This window comes from Neovison vison, chromosome 11 (assembly GCF_020171115.1).
Source record: "Neovison vison isolate M4711 chromosome 11, ASM_NN_V1, whole genome shotgun sequence".
Taxonomy (NCBI): Eukaryota; Metazoa; Chordata; class Mammalia; order Carnivora; family Mustelidae; genus Neogale; species Neogale vison.
The window spans coordinates 10168937-10181776 of record NC_058101.1 but is presented as its reverse complement, the minus strand read 5'-3'; positions in this window follow the sequence as shown (position 1 = coordinate 10181776).

The window sequence follows — 12840 nt, the reverse complement described above, 5'->3', positions numbered from 1 at the left end:
TCTTATCTTAAATAGTGATGTTTTAAACAATGGTTCAGATTCATATTTGTAGTAGATGCTTTAAGTGACCCACTCATTCCATCAGTCTTCCTCTGATTTCAGCAGCAGCTACGGTGGACAGTTCCTGCACAATACCAGCTTTCTATTTCAGAAGTCTCCCCAGTCTAGATTCTCTGCTTTAGTACTTCCCTGCAGGCAGTAGTTCTTTCAGTCTGGGATGTGAGACACTTAACTGTCCTGACAGGCAACACTCAAGTAACAAGTCTGCAATCTGTCTGTTATGCTTTCAACATATTTTCTCAGTGGCAACCAGCTTGAGAACTCATCTTTAATGGTTTTTCTATTTTTACTTTCTCGTTTACCCTACTCATTCATTCTTAATTCCTGGAATTTCCGCCCAAATAAACTACCTAAGTCCCTGTCTTAGTCTCTGCTTTAAGTGGAACCCCAGAATGACATTCTTTTTTTTTTTTTCCAAGAGCTATTAATTGAGAACATTGTGCAATGTGTTAAAAAGTCATTAAAAAGACTTGTCATATAATAGTGGAAAGGGTTCTAAGAGTATAATTAGAAATCTATGGGACGAAAAAAGAAAAACCAACAATGTTAACACTCATTTCCACAGTCTGTAGCCATGTTGGTTTTTTCCCCTAATTATTACAACTGACATGAGGTGGCTTTCAGCTAATCATAGAATTATTTGTTTGAAGATTTATTTCTTATGTCATTGTTATGTCAAACTTCTGTGAAACTAAATAATCTTCAGCTATAAAAGAGGAGAAAAGAAAATGTATTAGGACGAAGGGTTTACAGTTGGATTTGCTTTTTTTGTATATTGCATTTCAAGATTCAAGACTGGTGATAGTATTGGTGGTGGTACTTTTCCCAACATTTTTTTGTTCTGTTTTGTTCTTACTCTCCCTCCCTTCCTTCCCCTATATGCATTAATCTACTTTTTTTTCTTCTCTTCAGGTAGATATATGCCATGTTGAGATTAGCATAGCATAAAACATGTCTTTTAATTTTAGAGTTGCTCTTTCTGCCTAATTGCCTTGACAAATGGTGTTCTACTATTACATTTTTTCCCCACTTTTTATTGATATAAATTACTGATTAAGGAGAGCAACTGAATTATGACAGGTTCAATGAATTAGATCCATAAGACAATTTAGACATAAAGAAGTGTTCATCATTATCTAATTAAAAACAAAAGCTTCTGAACCCTCCTACACTGACTATCCTTTCACCCTACTCTGTAACACATGATTTCTTAGTAAAGAAAATAAAATTTTGAGATGAAATTAATGGGTAAAAATCAAGTGACCTTTTGGCAATTTCTAAGACTCCCAGTTTAGATGTACCTGAATATTGCCATAGCAAGCCAAAATCTAAGAGGAAAGAATGGAGTAGCAAGGTCTCTTTCCTCATCCTATAAGCTGCAGGAGAGCAGGGGCTGGTCTGGCTTATGTGATACATACTAGAATGCTTGGTACATACATACTAGAATGCTTGGTAATGACTGCTGGTTCTCAACGTGTCCTCACAAGGACATTGTGAGCATTCTTTATATAAAGCATGCAAGATTATTGAGTACCAAGCATATATATAAGTGCAAAATATTTTTTTGTATCCCCTATTTCTTCTTGTTTGGTGATCAAAGTATCAATCACTGCTCTCTGTTGAAGGTTAAAAGTAGTTTTAGTCCATGAACTAGTTTAGATAGAACACGAAGATTGAGGCACCTTTCGTTGTGAAATAAGAGAAAGTTTTTAGCTTTTGAAGCCCTCAAAGTCTTCTAAGTAAGTAGTACTTTGATGGTCCAGAACATGGATGTCATGAACAACTATGTTTCTCTGTGCCTGTAGGCAGGCTACATAATCTGAAGCTATTCTTGCTACCTGTAATGTTCTATTTACATATTTTAGCATGTAAATGCTTTTAGCATATCATTAATAAACTGATAATTAAAAATTAGTTCTTAATTTTAAGTAAGGGTATTCTGGAAATTCAGATACTGAGAAGTAATCTACATGTTTTTAGGATTTTCTTACTGATTATAAGGAGATAACCCGTTGTCTATTTACTTGAATATTTGAAGCTATATCTCAGAAAAAATTTGAAAATGATTTATTACATTAATTTTGTTTAGTATTCAGAATACTTTAAAATCAGATTACTGCTCTTGTATGCCACAGTTCAAAAACGGATTCTCTTAAAGTTATTTTGGAAGACTGTTAACAGCTTATTGCTAATGCAGGATAAATGGCAAAAGGGTTGTTGGTAGGGACTGAGTTGAATATAAATAGTATAAGATGACATGATGCTTAAGAAAGAGGTACGCATCCTTTGGGAACACAAAAGTATGACTTTTAAATAATTAAACTGTTGATAAACTTTGGCATGAATATTTAAAGACCAAAAATTAATATTTTATAGGTCTCTAATTTCTTTATAAACATTGTTAGAAAAATTGGGAGAAAAACTTTTTTAAATTTTAGTTAGCATTAGAAGAGTGTTAGACTCCATCAGAAATGCCAACTGGAGTTTGGGCAGTTATTTCATGCTAACATTACTTCAGTGACGTGCATGAGTATTTTGACATGTGGTTTGTGTCCTGAAGGTACTTGACAGCTTGTAGGATTTCAATTTTTAACACTCACCTCTGATCACTGAAATCTTTGCTTGCCTCTGTCCCTAATGCACTGGGAAGAAAATCAAAACAAAATAACATACAAAAAAAAAATTCCCTGACCTCTGGTGTTTTCCCTGGAAAGACAGATAATACTATTTTTTATTGCCTTCTACTCAAAGAAATTGTGGCAAGGGAAAACTAGGCTAAAAACATAATCTAGAAAAATTTCCATTGAAACTTGAAATTTTGCTGGTTATTTGCATTGCTAAATGTTAGTAAATGATCAAGCATTAGTAAATGATTCTCTTGTTTATATAAACTTTCTTCAGTTATGAGTGAATTCCCCTTTAAAGGATCTAGAAGATACAGAGAACTAAGCTAACTTTCTGAATAATGAGATAACAAGAATTTGAGAACTTTCCTTAGGCTGAGGAAGAAAAGGGATTTGTTTGCTTTTTGGAAGCAGGTGGCTAGGATTGATGGAAAAGAAAAGGGATCAAGTGCAGAGTAAGAGCGGTTTCCACCGGGTGTTGCTATACAAAAGGAATTTCCTCCAAGGGCAACACCACTTCCTGGTAGACATGGCTGAGACTTAATATTTATAAATAAAATGTATTCAGTGTAAGGGGCGCCTGGGTGGTTGAGCTTCTGACTCTTGATTTCAGCTCCCATCATGATCTCAGGGCTGTAAGATAAAGCCCTAAGTCAGCCTCCGTGCTTGGCTCAAAGGCTGTTTGAGATTCTCTCTCTCCTTCTGACCTGCCCCTGCTCACAGGTGTGGCACACTCTCTCTCTAAAATAAATAAATAAAATATTTTTTAAATGTATTCAATTAAAAACTACTCTTAAATTTTATAAGAAAAAAAATGGAAGTAAAACTAAAGGAATTAGTATACTTTACTGAAATTTTCTAATCTGGTTGGTGGGAAGACTCACTATTCCAGATCTTATGTAAAACCCAAGAACCTCTTATCTATCCTTTTGGGAGGAGAAGGAGAGAGTGCCTCTTTAGTGTTCCATCTTGAGAGCTCTAGTCACCTTAGTCTCCATGATGACTATCCTTCCTACCTGATGTCCACTATATTTCAAATGATTATTTCTATATATTTTGTCCAGTAGTTGCTTGTTTTAGGTAGGAGAGTATATCCTCCCCATTATTCTATCTTGGCTAGAAGCAGGGTCTCCAACTTGAAATTTCTGCATGTAAAAGATTGTTTTTCAAATTGTGTTGTTGCAGTGGATGGTTTGGCATTTTTTTAACTGCTTCACTAATTCTCTACCTTTTAAAAGACTAATTGAAGCATTAAATATTAAATGCTGAAGGGCCTCCTGTAGCGCACTCCTTAAACAGTGTCCATTCCCTTGGTGTCCACAATATCACTTTTCTTGTAGTTTGCATATGTGTGGCCAAAGGAACAACTTCATGTTTTCTAAAAGGCCTAGAAAACATACGGCAGGTGCCTCTCCTCTTTCCCTTTATGTTCGTCATTCTAGCAAATTGCTGGAAGATGGTGGTTTGGCCAAAAGGCCTTCCATTTTGTTCTTACCACTATACTCTAAAATGTTTCTTCATATAATCATTAAATTACAAATATAAAAAGCTCATTCCAAGCAAGAAAGCATATCATAACAATCACATACATGGATCTCAGCTCTGTTGAGCTCTTATTCCACCTATTTTCTGATAAATTTTAGGTAAATATTGTGTCAATGTCTGTTGAACCCATATGATGCATCTGTTAAAATTGATTTCAATGAGATACATAGCGTGAAGTTTATCTTTCCCTTATTTTACCTTTTAGGAAATACCAATAGAACTAGTCGTTTAAAAATTTTTTTTAAATTAAAAAAAAATTCAACATTTTATTACTTTAATAGGCGTTATTGGAATAAGACTTCATGCTACTATTCCTAGAGAATAGACATGTGTAATGTGAATATATGACACCAGTACAGAAACACACAAATGACACACATAAAGTTTGCAATCTCAGAATGAAAATACTAATTTTAAAATATATTTGCTCCCCTCTATTTGCTGCAACATTATTTATAATTGTCAAGATACGGGCGCAACCTAAGTGACCATTAATAAGGAAATGGATAAGGAAGTATAAATGCAATGGGATATGAGGTAGCCATGAAGAAGGATGAGACTGTGCCACTTGAGACAATATGGATGGACCTAGAAGCTATTATGCTAAGTGAAATGAGTGCAATTGAGAAAAACAAATATCATATGATTTCAGTCATATGGAATCTAAAAAATAAATGAGAAAATAAAAACCAGTATCAGACCCATAAATGCAGAGAACAAACGAATGATTTTCAGAGGTGAGGGGTCTAGGGATGTTGGCAAAATGGGTGAATTGGAATAAGAGATACAGGCTTCCAGTTATTCAGTAAATAAGGCATTGGAATAAAAGGCAATGGGGAATAGCCAACGATATTGTTAATCATGTTGTATGGTGACAGATGGTACCTATCCTTGTGGTGAGCCCAGTATAACATATAGAGAAATTGAATCACTATGTTGTACACCTGAAACTAATGCAACATGTGTGTCAACTATACTCAAATATTTTTTAATTATTCATTTTAATATTTTAATTTTTAAAGGACATGAAATATGAAAACTGAACAACAAAATTAAGACTTGCAAAATACACAATAATTGAATTTTTTTAAGTTTGCAATTTTAGCACAGACCCACTGTCAGAATCTGTGGCTTCAAAATTATTGAAATATTTTGATCCCTAAAAATAAGTTAAGTCATTTGTACTTAAATTCTAACTTCATATTTTATGTAGAAATTTGATATCAAGCAATATATGATAATTCTGCTCAGATAATGTATCTTCAAAATTCCACACTCTGTGCCCCAAAAGTAAATTTTGGGGGTGCCTGGGTGACTCAGTTGGTTTAGCAAAGGACTCTTGATTTTGGCTCAGGTCATGATCTTTTGGTTGTGGGATCAAGCCCTGCATCGGGCTCTGTGCTCAGCGCAGAGTCATCTTCAGATTCTCTCTCTCTCAAGTAAATAAAGTCTTAAAAAAAAAAAAGTAAATTTTCATTCTAAATATAACTGTAAGAAGTATAAGGAAAACATCACAGAATAAAAGCATGTAGGATTTGGTCTCCATAATATACAAACGAAGAAACTGCTTACTACTGGCTAAGATGAGTCTGTAACTCAAGAACTGAGTTGATAAGAATTGTGAAGAGGGGTGCCTTGGGGGGGCTCAGTCGGTTGAGTATCTGACTCTTGATTTCCGTTCAGATCATGATCTCCTCACTGGAAGTGGAGCCTGCCTGAGACTCTCCTTTCTGTCTGCCCCCCAACCCCCACCCCACTGGCATATTCTCTCTCTCTTGCTCTCAAAAAAAAAAAAAAAAATTGTGAAGAAAACTGTACTCTGGATTCAGACACTTGGATTCAAATTTTGGTTCTTTTGTTAAATTTCTGTGTGATGGTGTGTACGTTATTTAATCTTTCTAACTCAGTCTTCTCATTTATAAAATAGAGATAATAATACATGAGTTTCAGAGTTGCTGAATGTTTAAATAAAATAATGACTGTAAAGCAGATAATACATGGCTCAATAGAATTTGTTAGTAGCAATAAATTCCTGTGTCTGATAGGAATAATAATAATAATATCATTTTTTTCCAATTTGTAGATCATCTTCAAACTAAGATAGTATAGGAAGGTTTGCTTGGTTTTATTTTCCTTTGCATACCATTATTAGTGGATTGAATTTTGGCAAGGAGGTTTCCTATTAATATAATTTCTTGAAATTGTTTAACACATAAAATATGTTATCCAAACACAGAAGAATTATATTGTAATTGAACATAACAAAGAACAGAGATTTGAAAGTGATGTAGACTTCAGAAATTTCCTGTGTTAGAAAACTGCCATCAGGAAGAGGGTTTATTTTAGGGCTGCTATCATTTTAAATCATCTAGATAGAACTCAGAAGTCTGAGAAGTATCTTTCCATGCATTTTCTATTTTCAGAGCTTTATATTGAGAGAAATAGTTCTATTTTCTTGTCAGTGATAGTATCTAGTTGTTAAAATATAATTACTTGAAAACAGTCTTCAAGAGCTATTTTACACTTCATAGGAAAAAGAAATATCTATGTTATGTCCCCTTACTTATACATTAAATAATAAAATTCCATTAAGAAAAATAAAAAATGCCTGGTCACAAAAATCAGTCTTTGTTCTGCACATTATTTTAACAAATCTATTGAGATAATTCACATACCATGCAGTTCACTGATTTCTGCTTATTACTTCTTGAACAAGATACACTTAAGCCCGGGCACCTCAACTTCCAAACATAAAAGCTAAATAAATATATATTGAATACTAAATCCATTTAAAAAAATTCTAGAGTAGAACAGAGATGCGCAGGAGGAGACAGATATTTATAACTTTTTTTTCCTTCAAGGCATTTACATTTAGAGGACATAGACATAGGTACACAGGTATTTAAAATACTAAAACATAATGTTATATCTAACAAGAGCGATCATAAGATAGTCAATGATTAATAATCAATACATAACATAAAACTGAGTTAGGAATTTGAGGGAAGAATACACATTTCACACTAGGTTAGTCGTCATTTCCTACATGAGATAAGACTTATTTTGGGAATTTAAAGAAGATAAAGGGTAAGGGACATGTTCCTGGGTAAAGAGGAAAGAAGGCATAAAATCATGAACAGAAACAAAGCAGGGGGAAATACTAAGACACCCTCAAGGAACAATGGGAGAAAAAAAAATCAGTTGGAGTGAATTGTTCTCTTGAGGAGAACTACAACATATTCTCCAACTAGGATAATCCTGAGTAAGGTTGTTAGCACTTCCACAAAGCCACAGGTATGGGCTCATTGTCCTCAACCATTTGAGTCATTTTGTAGACAAACCTGAGTATGGAGACTTGAAGGAAACTAAAAAAAATTTTAAAAAGACATGGCTGATGGGATCCATTGGGTTCAGCACGTGAAGGAATGTGAATGCCAGATAAATGAATGGCCTTCACTCAATAGAAGTGAGAGGCCTTTGAAAAAAGCTAAACACAAGTTGGAAAAACAACAACAAAAAAATAAAGTATTTTATGAAGTTACTAAGGCAACTTAATATACAGAATGGATGAATAAGGAGAAATTATAGGCTGAGGCCAGCTTAGAAGATGCAAACACCTGTGATTTATTGAGAGTTGCTCTGTTGTGAGAGCCAGTCCTGTGATTGGATTCCTAAAAGAATTTTAGGGCCTTTTCTTACTAATTTAAAATCTAAGAGACTGTTTGTAGTCAAAGAGAAATACTAGAAGGGCAGTTGCCTAGCCTTTAGGGAAACACAGTGACACTAAATTAGTGATAGTGCTATGTTGTTTCTAAATTAGACTAAGAGAATATTTTAGCCACTGATAATCTCTGTTGAGTTCATCAGGAAAAAAGTGCCTTCCAAAAGTCATTCAAGAAATACATAGTTTATATGAGAAATTAAATTCAATCATAAACTACCCTAAGTCACAAATGTTCATCTGATGATCTATTTTTTACAAATTTTTATTAACTTATAATGTATTATTTGCTTCAGGGGCACAGGTCTGTAAATCATCAGTCTTACACAATTCATGGCACTCACCATAGCACATACCCTCTCAATGTCCATAACCTAGCCACCTTATCCCTCCCCTCCCCACCCAGCAACCCTCAGTTTGTTTCCTGAGATTGTCTCTTATGGTTTGTCTGCCTCCCAATCCCATCTTGATTCATGTTTTCCCTCCCTGCCCCCCATAACCTCCCACACTGCCTCTCAAATTCTTCATGTCAGAGAGATCATATGATAATTGTCTTTCTCTGATTGACTTATTTCACTAAGCATAATACCTTCTAGTTCCATCCACGTCATTGCAAATGGCAAGATTTCATTTCTTTTGATGGCTGTGTAGTTTTCCATTACACACACACACACACACACACACACCCCACATCTTCTTCATCCATTCATCTGTCTATGGACAGATGAACTATGGGTCTTTCCATAGTTTGGCTATTATAAACATTGTTGCTATAAGCATTTGTATGCATGTACCCCTTCGGATCCCTGCATTTGTATCTTTAGGGTAAATACCCAGTAGTGCAATTGCTGGGTCATAGGGTAGCTCTATTTTCAACTTCTTCAGGAACTTCCATGCTGTTTTCCAGAGTGGCTGCACCAACTTGCATTCCCACCAACAGTGTAGGAGGGTTCCCCTTTCTCCACATCCTTGCCAGCATCTGTCATTTTCTGACTCGTTAATTTTAACCAATCTGACTGGTGTGAGGTGGTATCTCATTGTGGTTTTGATTTGTATTTCCCTGATGCTGAGTAATGTGGAGCACTTTTTAATGTGTCTGTTGGCCATTTGGATGTCTTCTTTGCAGAAATGTCTGTTCATGTCCTCTGCCCATTTCTTGATTGGATTATTTGTTCTTTGGGTGTTGAGTTTGATTAAGTTCTTTATAGATTTTGGATTCTAGCCCTTTATCTGATATGTTGTTTGCAAATATCTTCTCCCATTCTATCAGTTGTCTTTTGGTTTCACTGATGTTTCCTTTGCTGTGCAAAAGCTTTTGATCTTGATGAAATCCCAATAGTTCACTTTTGCCCTTGCTTCCCTTGCCTTTGATGATGTTTGTAGGAAGAAGTTGCTGTGGCTGAGGTCAAAGAAGTTGCTGTCTGTGTTCTCCTCAAGGATTTTGATGGATTCCTGTCTCACACTGAGGTCTTTCATCCATTTTGAGTCTATTTTTGTGTGTGGTATAAGGAAATGGTCTAGTTTCATTCTTCTGCATGTAGCTGTCCAACTTTCCCAGCACCATTTGTTGAAGAGACTATCTTTTTTCCATTGGACATTCTTTCCTGCTTTGTTGAAGATTAGTTGATCATAGAGTTGAGGGGCCATTTCCATTGATCTCTGTGTCTGTTTTTGTGCCAGTATTATACTGTCTTAATGATTACAGCTTTGTAAGAGAGCTTGAAGTCTGAAATTGTGATGCCACCAACTTTGGGTTTTTTTTTTCTTTTTTCAAGATTTTATTTATTTATTTGCCAGAAAGGGAGAATATAAGTAGGGAGCGAGGCAGGCAGTGGGAGAGGGGGAAGCAGGCTCTCCGTTGGGCAGGGAGCCTGACATGGGACTCAATCCCAGGACCCTGGGATCATGACCTGGCTATTTGGAATGATCATCTATCTTTTTAAAGAAAAATATCAATGTCTTGATCACTTACCCAAAAAAAGACTCCCCACTTACTCAGGAGGTAGTAATGTTTTTAGCATTCTTGGTAGAATATTTTTAAGGAGCAGTTTAGTTGTGGTTCCTTAGTGTAATGAAGAGGTCTTGGAATGGTAAAAACCATGAGCAAGGAAATGGCAAAGTCATGTTTCTGGATCTTTGCTGTAGCCACATAAGCTTTCAGCCAAATTTAATTCTCTCCATTTCTGCAGATAGTAAAAGATTCATAGGAAATAAAGAAGCTACCATGAGAATAAAAGGTCTTAGGGTGCCTCACCAGGCCTAAGTTTCCCTTGACAATAAGTCTGTTATTTTGGGCTTTTATTCATCTTCTTTGGAGCATCGAATCTTGGTTCAAAGAAGATGAATAAAAGTAGGACCTCAATTTCTTGAAGCTGCTGGGACAACAGATATTCTGGCTATTTGTTCTTTACAAATGCTTCCTACATGATGTAATCCCTGGTTGAAAATATGAAATTTTGTATACATTTCTGAAGAGCAGTAAACTACCTAGTTTGAATGCTCCTGTGTTTATTTTCCACTCAAGTGAACCAAGATTCAAACCTCATAACCCCAAGGTGTATATAGCTTGGAGTAAAATAAAGTGGGCTAGGGATCCCTAGGACCAGTTATGTTTGCATTAGGAATGACTCAGAAAAGTTTCTCCTCTTTATTCTTCACTTGCACTTCTTCTCATAATGCATTTCTGGAAGATATGGGTGTTGTTAACTCCTGGAAATCAGTTCTTCCTTCAAAATGGGTCCAAACATAAAACCAGAAATGTGCTATTAATGTCAAAGGGATATTCAAGTTAAAGAAGGTTTTATATGCAAAGTATATATATTGATAGGGCATTGTTAGGTGCTGCAGGAAACTAGGAAATTTTTTATCTTTCTGTAGTCCAAATATTTAAGGATCAACTATAGAAACATACATAAGAAGGAATTATAAACAACTGTAGTACAATGGCAGTTTTTGGTCAGATTTTAAAAGTGTATGAAGTCCTGACAATTAAGTGGTATGATTTATATTTAATATTTTTAAGGGATCTATAATTGATATATCTGAAAAACTTCTGCTTAATTTTCAACGTAACATATATACTTTGACAAGTAAATTTAGATGTTCAGAAAGAAAACAAATCCTTAATTACTGTAGGATTCACAGGAGCACATGTATTTGAGTAATGCTAACTTAAAACATGAAGGAAATTTAGTTAAGATTCAGATTTAAGATATTTCCATTTGAAAGGTCTTTTCAAATGAACAATATAGAAGTGATACATAATTGAAATTATAAAATATAAAACATATGTTAAATACTGTAAAATGTGAATACTTACATGCTTCCAGAAAAAAAATTTGAGAAAATACAAAGAAATAATATAATAAATTTTACTACATAAACATATAGATATTTTTTACCTAAAACACTATAAAATTTAAGTGGCAAATTGCTAGATGGAAATGGCATATGAAATATATGTAAAAACGGCAAAATGTCTAACAAAGCTTTTATGAACCATTAACAACAACCAAAAAATGAAGATTTCAATATGAAAAAAGACAAACAGTTCACTTAAAAAAATACAAATTCCAAAAATCTGGAAGTAAAATTCAAATTTATTACGGTTTTTTAATGTACATTTAAATAAGTTAACCATTTTTTTAAAAATAGTAAAGTGGCAAAATTTAAAAGGGGGTAGTGTCTAATAGGGGCAAGACAGAAGGAATATTTTTTTAAAAGATTTATTTATTTTAGAGAGAGTGAACAGGAGGGAGGGGCAGAGAGAGAGAGAATGAAACAGACTCCCCACTCAGCATAGGACCCAATGTAGGGCTCAGTCTCAGAATCCTGAGATAATAACCTGAGCGAAAATTAAGAGTCAGGCACTTAATCAATTAAGCCACTCAGGCACCCCATTAGAAGGAACATTTTTAAGCACCACTGGGATAAATGTGAATTAAGATCAGCATTTTAACAAACAATAAGTAGTATCTGTCAAGAGCAGAAAAATGGTCATGAATTTTTACCTAGTCCCACCTTAAAAAAATTCTAGAAAATTCTAACGTGATAAAATATCAAAATAGTACTTTAATATGAAAAAACTTGGAAATTTTTAAATTGTCCAATACCAGGTGAAAGGGCAAATAAATTGTACATCTTGTAAAAGATCAATTTCCAATGAAAATTTATTCTTGGGAAGAGTTTTTGATATGAACAAAAACTTCCAGTATATCCTTAAGTGACAAAAATAATATAAACTTTTTTTTTTTTAAAGATTTTATTTATTTATTTGTCAGAGACAGAGGGAGAGAGAGCGAGTGAGCACAGGCAGACAGAGAGGCAGGCAGAGGCAGAGGGAGAAGCAGGCTCCCTGCCGAGCAAGGAGCCCGATGTGGGACTCGATCCCAGAACCCTGGGATCATGACCTGAGCCGAAGGCAGCGGCTTAACCCACTGAGCCACTCAAACTTTTTTTAGTACAATTCCGATTTCAAACATGAGTGCTACTTGCTAGGATAGTCCCAGATCCTCATGTCTTTAGGGTTTATCCTTCTGATAATTATATAACAGAATATTAAAATTAAAGTATTTGGGGGGCACCTGGCTGGCTCAGCCATAGAGCACACAACTTTTGGTCTCATGGTTGTGAGTTTGAGCCCCACGTTGGGTGTAGAGATTGCTTAAAAATAAAATCAAGAAAGCAAAGAAGGAAGGAAGGAAAGAAGGAAGGAAGGAAGGAAGGAAGGAAGGAAGGAAGGAAGGAAGGAAGGGAGGAAGGAAAGAAGGAAAAAATTAGTTTCAGCTAAAACCCCAAGACAGTTATGTGGTACCACCATATAGACTTGTAAAAGAAGGCACCAAGGAACATTTATCCTCAAGAAGAGATTAAAAGGCCAAGAATTACAGA